This window comes from Marmota flaviventris, chromosome 14, assembly GCF_047511675.1.
Source record: "Marmota flaviventris isolate mMarFla1 chromosome 14, mMarFla1.hap1, whole genome shotgun sequence".
In the NCBI taxonomy this organism is placed as follows: Eukaryota; Metazoa; Chordata; class Mammalia; order Rodentia; family Sciuridae; genus Marmota; species Marmota flaviventris.
The window spans coordinates 76,054,869-76,062,756 of record NC_092511.1 but is presented as its reverse complement, the minus strand read 5'-3'; positions in this window follow the sequence as shown (position 1 = coordinate 76,062,756).

The following is a 7,888-nucleotide window of genomic DNA, read 5'->3' as shown; positions in this document are numbered from 1 at the left end:
AAATTTTGCCCTAATCTGAAACCTAACTCTAGCTTTAACACTAATACTAATCCTAACACTAGCCCTAACCCTACCCTAAGTGTAGCCCTAACTCTAGATCTAACCCAAGTCCTAACCCTAATCCTATTACTAGTCCTAAACCTAGCCTTTAGCTCTAACCATAACTCAAACCTGACACTTATTCTGAATCTAATGGTAACCATAGGTCTAAACCTGACCCTAATCCTATACTGAACCCTAACACTTGAACTAGAAATAAACCTATTCCTAAACCTAACCCTAACAATATACCTAGAACTAAACTTAATCCTAACTTTAGCCATATCTCTAGCCCTAGACATGAACAAAAACCTAGCCCTAGCCCTAATAATAAACCTTAAAATAACCCAAACACTAACCCTACCCCTAGACCTAACCCTAGTGATAATTCTGGCTTTAACTCTAAAGCTAACTCTAACCTGAACACTGATCCTGACCCTGACACTAATTCTAGCTCTAAACATCATGCTAATACTAACCCTAACCCTAACACTTGACGTACCTTAATACTAACCCCAAAACTGGCCCTAACCATAACCCTAGTTCATACATTAGCTTTAGCCCTAACACTAGCTCTAACCTAACCCAAAACCTGCCCCTAATCCAAGTGCTAACCCTAGCTTTAACCCTAACACTAACCCTAGCCATAAGCCAGTCCCTAAACCTTTCATAACCCTAGCTCTTATCCTATTTGTTACCTTAAGCCAAACCATAACCCTAATGCTAACCCTAGTCCTAACACTAATCCATAGCCTAACCTAAATCCTAACCCTATTACTAGTCCTAACCCTAGCCCTTATTCTAGCTCTAACCATAACCCAAAACCTAATCCTAACCCTGAAACTTACACGAACCCTAACATTAACCCTAGGTCTAAACCTGAACCTAACCCGAATCTGAACCCTAACATTAGCCCTATTGGTAATCCTATACCTAAACCTAAACCTTACAATAGTCCTAAACCTAAACCAAATCCTAAATCAAGTGATAACTCTAGACCTAGACCTGAACAACAACCTTACCCTAGACCTAACAATCACCCTTACCATAACCCAAACACTAACTCTACTTCTACACCTAACCCTAGTCCTATCTGGCACTAACCCCAACACTAACTCTAACAAGAACACTGACCCTGACCATAACATAAACCTAGCTTCAAAGCTCACCCTAACTCAAAAACTAATCTTAGCACTACACCTAGCCATAACCCTAACCCTAAAGCTAGCCCTAATCATAACCCTAGCTCTTAACTACACATGGCCCTAACCCTAGGTGTAAAATAACACAAAACCTAGTCCTAATTCTATGCCTAAACCTAGCCGTAAGTGTAACCCAAACTAACCATAGCTCTATCTCTTTCCCTAACTTTCCCCTTAGACCTAACCCCAGCACAAAGCTTAACCTTTACCCTAAACATAACCCTAGCCCTATCCCAAACCCTAACCTAACCCTAGCCCTAATCCTACCCTTAACCATAGCCCTAACCATAGCTCTAATTCTATACACTACCCTAACCCTAGCCCTAATCCTAAGCATAACCCTAGCCCTAACCCTAGCTCTAATTCTATCCATTACCTAAACATAATCCTAATCTTAATTATAACCCTAGGGTTAACCCTAACACTATCACAAGCTCTAAACCTATCCATTACCCTAAAACTATCCTGTACTCTAATCCTAAACCTATTTATTACCCTAAACCTAACTCTAACCCTAACGCTAATTAAAGCCCTAAACCTAAACCTTAACCTAAACTGAACCGTAAGCCATACCCTGACCTTAATAATACATATAGCTCTAAACTTGACCCTTAACCTAAATCTAACCGTTACACTAGACCTAACCATAAACATAACCCTAAATCTATCCCTAACCATAACCCTAGACTTAACCCTATACACTTACCTTAACACAAACCCTAACTCTAAACCATATCCTAACTGAAAAACTAACCCTAAAACTAGACAAACCATAAATATACACATAACCAAACCTAGCTCTTACATTACTCATACACCTAAAACTAGCCCTAAACCTCACACACAACATAGCCCTAATTGTAGCCCTAACCTAGACCTAAGCATAACCCTAACCCTATCCCTAGCACTAACATTAACCCTAACACTGGCCCCGGCCCTAACCCTACTCAAATTCTAATCCTTATCCTAAACATAACAATAGCCCTAACTCTCAACCTAACCCTAACCCTAGCCCTAATCCTAACTGTAACCATAGCACAAATCCTAGCACAAACTCTATCCATTACCTAAACATAACCCTAACCCTAATGTTAACCCAAGCCATAACTCTAACCCTAACCCTAACTGTAGACCTGACTCAAACTCTAGCCCTCATCCTAGCCCTAACCCTAGCTCAAACCCAAACACTTCTGCTAAACCTAACACTAACACTAACCCTAGGCCTATCTCTAAACCTAGCCAAAATCCTAACATTAACACAAGCCCTAACACTAGCACTAACCCTATCCTTTACCATAAACATAAACCTAACCCAAATGCTAACCCTTGGCCTAACCCTAATCTTATCGATAACACTAACCCTATCTATTACTCTAAACCTAACCTGAAGCCTAAAACTAACATTATCCATTCTTTAAACCTAACCCTAATGCTAATTTAAGCCCTAACCGTAAACCTTATCCTAAACCAAACCCTAAACTGGACTCTGACCATAATAATATACATAGCTTTAAACCTGACATTTACCCTAAACCTTACTTTCCCCTAGACCTAGCCATAAACCTAAAGTTAACACTATTCCTAACCATAACACTAGACCTGACATTAGCCCTTGATCTAATCCTAGCTCTAACCCTAACACAAACCCTTGCCCTCATCCTAGCCCTAAACCTATCCTTAATACTAACTCGAACACTTACCTTATTCCTATACCTAATTTTAACCCCTGCCCTATCCCTGAACCTAGCCATAACCTCATCCCTCATCTAAAACTAACCATAACCCTAACACTAACACTAACCCTAATTCTATCCCTAAACACAGGCCTAACCCTAACACTAAACCTAGTGCTAATCTAGCTCTAATTTAGCCTTAACCCTAAGCGAATCCCTAACTCTATCCATAAGAATAACTCTAACTCTCAACCTAGCCCTATTTCTATTTCTAAACATGCCCATTACCATAACCCTAACACTAGCCCTAACCTTAGCCCTAACCCTAGATCTAAACATAACTCTAAATTATGGTTATAAACTCTAAATCTAACCCTAACCTTAAACCTAAACCTCACCCTACCCCTAGCTGAACACTATCGCTAATCATAAAACTAACCCTAACACTAGCCCTAGCCAAAAAAACAAAACAAAAAAAAAAAAAAAAAACTGAGCCATTTCCCTAACCCTAAACCTAACCTAAACCAAACCCTAACTCTACAACTAGCCATAACCCTAGCTCAAATTCGAGTTCTAGGACTAAAACTAACCCTTACCCTGACTCATATCCAAACATTAACCCTAGCTCTCTATATAACCCTAACCATAAAGCAAATGCTAACACCATTCTTAACCCAAACCCTAACCCTAAAACTAACACTAATAATAACCCTAGTTCTTACATTAGCCATATTCCAAACCCTAACCCTAACCCCAAAACAAAAATAGCCCTAATCTGAGCCCTAAAACTAGATTTAGCCCTAGCCCTAAACCTAACCCTAACCTTAGCTCTAAGCCTAGCTCTAACCCTATCCCTTATCCTAAGCCAAATGCTATCCATAATGCTAACCCTAGTCCTAATTGTAATCCTTAGCCTAAATCAAACACTAACCCTATAACCAGTCCAAACCCTAGCCCTTATTCTAGCTCTAAACCTAACCCAAAACCTAACCCTAAACTTTATTTTGACCATAGCACTAATTATATGTCTAAACCTGACCCTAACCCTAAACTGAACCCTGAAACTAGCCCTACCAGTGAACTTTTACCTAACCTAAGCCTTACACTACCCGTAGAACAAAACCTAATCCTAAATCTAGCAATAACTCTAGCCCTAGAACTAAACAAAAATTTAGTCCTAGCCCTAACAATAACCCTTAACCTAAAACAAACAATAACACTACCCCCAGACCTAGTCCTACTCCTTATTCTAGCTTTCACCCTAAATCTAATCTGAACGCTGACCCTGACACTGACACTAAACCTAGCTCTAAAAATGACTCTAAACCAAAATCTAAACCTAAAACTAGAACTAGCCATAACCCTAACCCTAAAACTAGCCCTAATTAGAACCCTAGAACTTACATTACCCATAGAACTAACCCTAGACCTAAACCTAAAACAAAACCTAGCCCTAATCCAAGGCCTAAACCTACCATAAGCATAACCCTAACCCTAAACCTAGCCCTAACCCTTACCTTAGACCTAACCATAGCTCAAAGCCTAAACTTTGGCCTAACCCTGGCCTTATCCCTAACAATAACCCTAAGCCTAGCCCTAACCCTAACCCTATACATCACCCTTATGATAACCCTATTCCTAATGCTAACTCTAGGCCTAAACCTGACCCTATTGCAAATCCTAAATCTCTCCATTACCCTACCTAAACCTACCATGAATTCTAAATCTAACCCTATTCATTACCCTAATCCTAACTCTAACCCTAATGCTCATTTGAGCCCTATCCCTAAATCTTAACATAATACAAACCATAACCCTGAACCTAAAAATACCCCTAGCTCTAAAACTGACCCTTACCCTAAACTTAACACTTTCCCTAGACTAAGACATAGACCTAATCCTAAAAATACTCCTAACTCTAACACTAGACCTGACATATTCCCTAGCCCTAATTCTAGACCTAACCCTATAACAAATCCTAGCTCTCATCCTAGCCCTAAACCTAGCCTTAATCATAACCCTAACCCTAACTCTAGCCCTAATCCTAATTCCAACCCTCACTCTACCTCTAAACCTAGCTATAACATATCCCTTACCCTAAAATTAACCCTAAACCTAGCCCTAATGCTAGGCCTAACATGAAAACTAACCCTAGTTTTAATCCTTGCCCTGATTTAGCCCTATCCCTAAAACTAACCATAAACCTAGCCCTAAGACTAACTCTAACTCTCACCCTAGCCTTATCCCTAGTTCAATCCCTATCATTTACCATAACCCTAAACCTATCCCTAACACTTTCCCTATCCTTAGACCTAGCCCTAACCCTAGATCTAACCCTAACTCCAAGTCTTAACATACCCATAAGCCTAAGCCTAAAACAAACACTAGCCCTTATCCTAATGCTAATCATATAACCTAGGACAAAAACAAAACTGAGCAATAGGGGCTGAGGATGTGGCTCAAGCGGTAGCACATTTGCCTGGCATGCTCAGGGTGCTGGGTTCAATCCTCAGCAACAATAAAAATATAATTAAATAAGAAAGATGTATGCACCAAAAACTAAAAAATAAAATAAATAAATAAAAATTCTCTCTCTCTCTCTCTCTCTCTCTCTCTCTCTCTCTCTCTCTCTCTCTCTCTCAAAATAACTGAGGAATAGTCCTAATCTTAAACGTTAACTTAAACCAAACTCTAACGCTACACCTAGACATAACCCTAGCCCTAATTCGAGTCCTAACCATAACCTTAAACTAACCCTGACCACAAATCATAGCCTAACACTCACCCTAGGTCTAAACACCACCCTAAACTTAAACCAGACCCTAACAGTAACCCTAGACTTAATTCGAGTCATAACCCTAAGCTTAAAACTAACCCTGACACTGACTCATATCCTAACAGTCACCTAGCTCTAAAGACCGCCCTCACCTTAAACTAAACCCTAAAAGTAATCCTAGCACTTATTTGAGTCCTAAACCTAACTCTAAAACTAACACTGTCTCTGAATCATATCCTAATATTAATTTAGCTATAAACATCACCCTAACATTAAACATAACCCTAACACTAGACCTACCCCTACCCCTAACCCTAATTGTAACCTAGTTCTTACATTATCCATTGCCATAACATTAGCCCAAACCCTAAAACAAAAATTAGCCCTAATCTGAGTCCTAAACCTAGATTAAACCCTAACCCTAACCCTAACTCTAGCCCTAAAGCTAGCTCTAAGCCTATCCTTTACCCAAAGCGAAACACTAACCCTAATAGTAACCAAGACCTATCCCTAATCCTTAAGCTAAGCAAAGCCCTAACCCTATTAATAGTCATAACCCTACCCTCACTCTAGCTCTAACCCTATTCCAAACCCTAATGTTAACCCTGACCATTATTTTGACCCTAACACTAACCCTAGGTCTAAACCTGGCCCTAACCCTAGACCAAACCATAACACTAGCCCTAGACCTAAACCAAATCTTAAATCTAGCCTTAACTCTAACCCTAGACCTAAACAAAAACCTATCCCTAGCCCTTAAAGTAACCCTTAACCTAACACAAACACTAACCCTACCCCTAGACCTAAACCTAGTTCTATTTCTGGCTGTAACCCTAACTCTAACTCAAACCCAAACACTGACCCTGCCTTTAAGAGTAAACCTAACTCTAAACCTGACCCTAGCCAAAAATCTAAACCTAACACATGACCGAGCCAAAATCCTAGTCCTCAAACTAGCTCGAATCATAACCCTAGATCTTACATTACCCATATCCCTAATCCTAGGAATAAACCTAACACAAAAACTAGAGCTAATCCTAGGCCTAAGCATAACACTAACTCTAACCCTAACCCTATCCCTAACCTAACACTTGATTAATCCTAACTCTAGCTCAAAGCCTGACACTTATCCAAAGCATAAACCTACACCTATCTCTAAATATACTCCTAACACTAGCCCTAATCCTAAACTTAACCCTAGCCCTAAACCTAGCTCTAAACCTACACATTAGCCTAAAACTAACCCTAAACCTATTGATAACCCTAGGCCTAACCCTAACCCTAAACCTAGCCAGAAAACTAACACTAGACTTAACACTAAACCTCACATTTTCCATAGGCCTAACTGTAGATCAATCCTAACCATTACCAAAAACCTAAACATAACCATAGCCCTAACCCTAAACCTAAACCTCAATCTAACACTAACCATAACCCTATGCCTACATCTAACCATATACATTACTCTAAACCTACCCCTACCCCTAATTATGATGCTAGCCCTAATCCAATCCTAACCCTAACCATACTCTAATCTTATCCCTAGACTAACTCTAAACCTAACCCTCACCCTAGCCCTAACTCTAGCTCAAAACCTAACTATTATGCTAAATATAACCCTAACACTCACCCTAGTTCTAACCCTAACCCTAACCCTGATTCAAGACCTATTCCTGACCATAACCCTATCCCTAACCTTAGCAATAACCCTACCCATTATCCTAAACATTATCCTTACCCTAATAATAACCCTAGGCCTAACACAAACCCTATTGCTAAACCTAACCCTATCAATTACCATAAACCTTACCTGAACCCTAAACAAAAATCTATCATTACCCTAACCCTGACCTTAATGCTTATTTGAGCCCTAACCCTAAACCCTAACCTCAACCAAACTCTAACCAGATCCTAACCCTAATAATTCCCCTAGATCTAAACCTGACCCTTAACCCTAAACCTAACCCTTAAACTAGACCTAGCCATAAAATAATTCTAAAATTGTCCTCTCCTCAACTGTAACCCCACACCTGACATTATCCCTAGCCCTAATCCTAGCCCTAACCCTAACAAAAACCCTAGGCCTTATCCTAGCCCTAAACCTAGATTAATCCTAACCCTAACCCTTACCCTAGCTCTAATCCCAATACTAACCCTAGCCCTAATCTTACCCTAATTTCACCCTATCTTTAAACCTA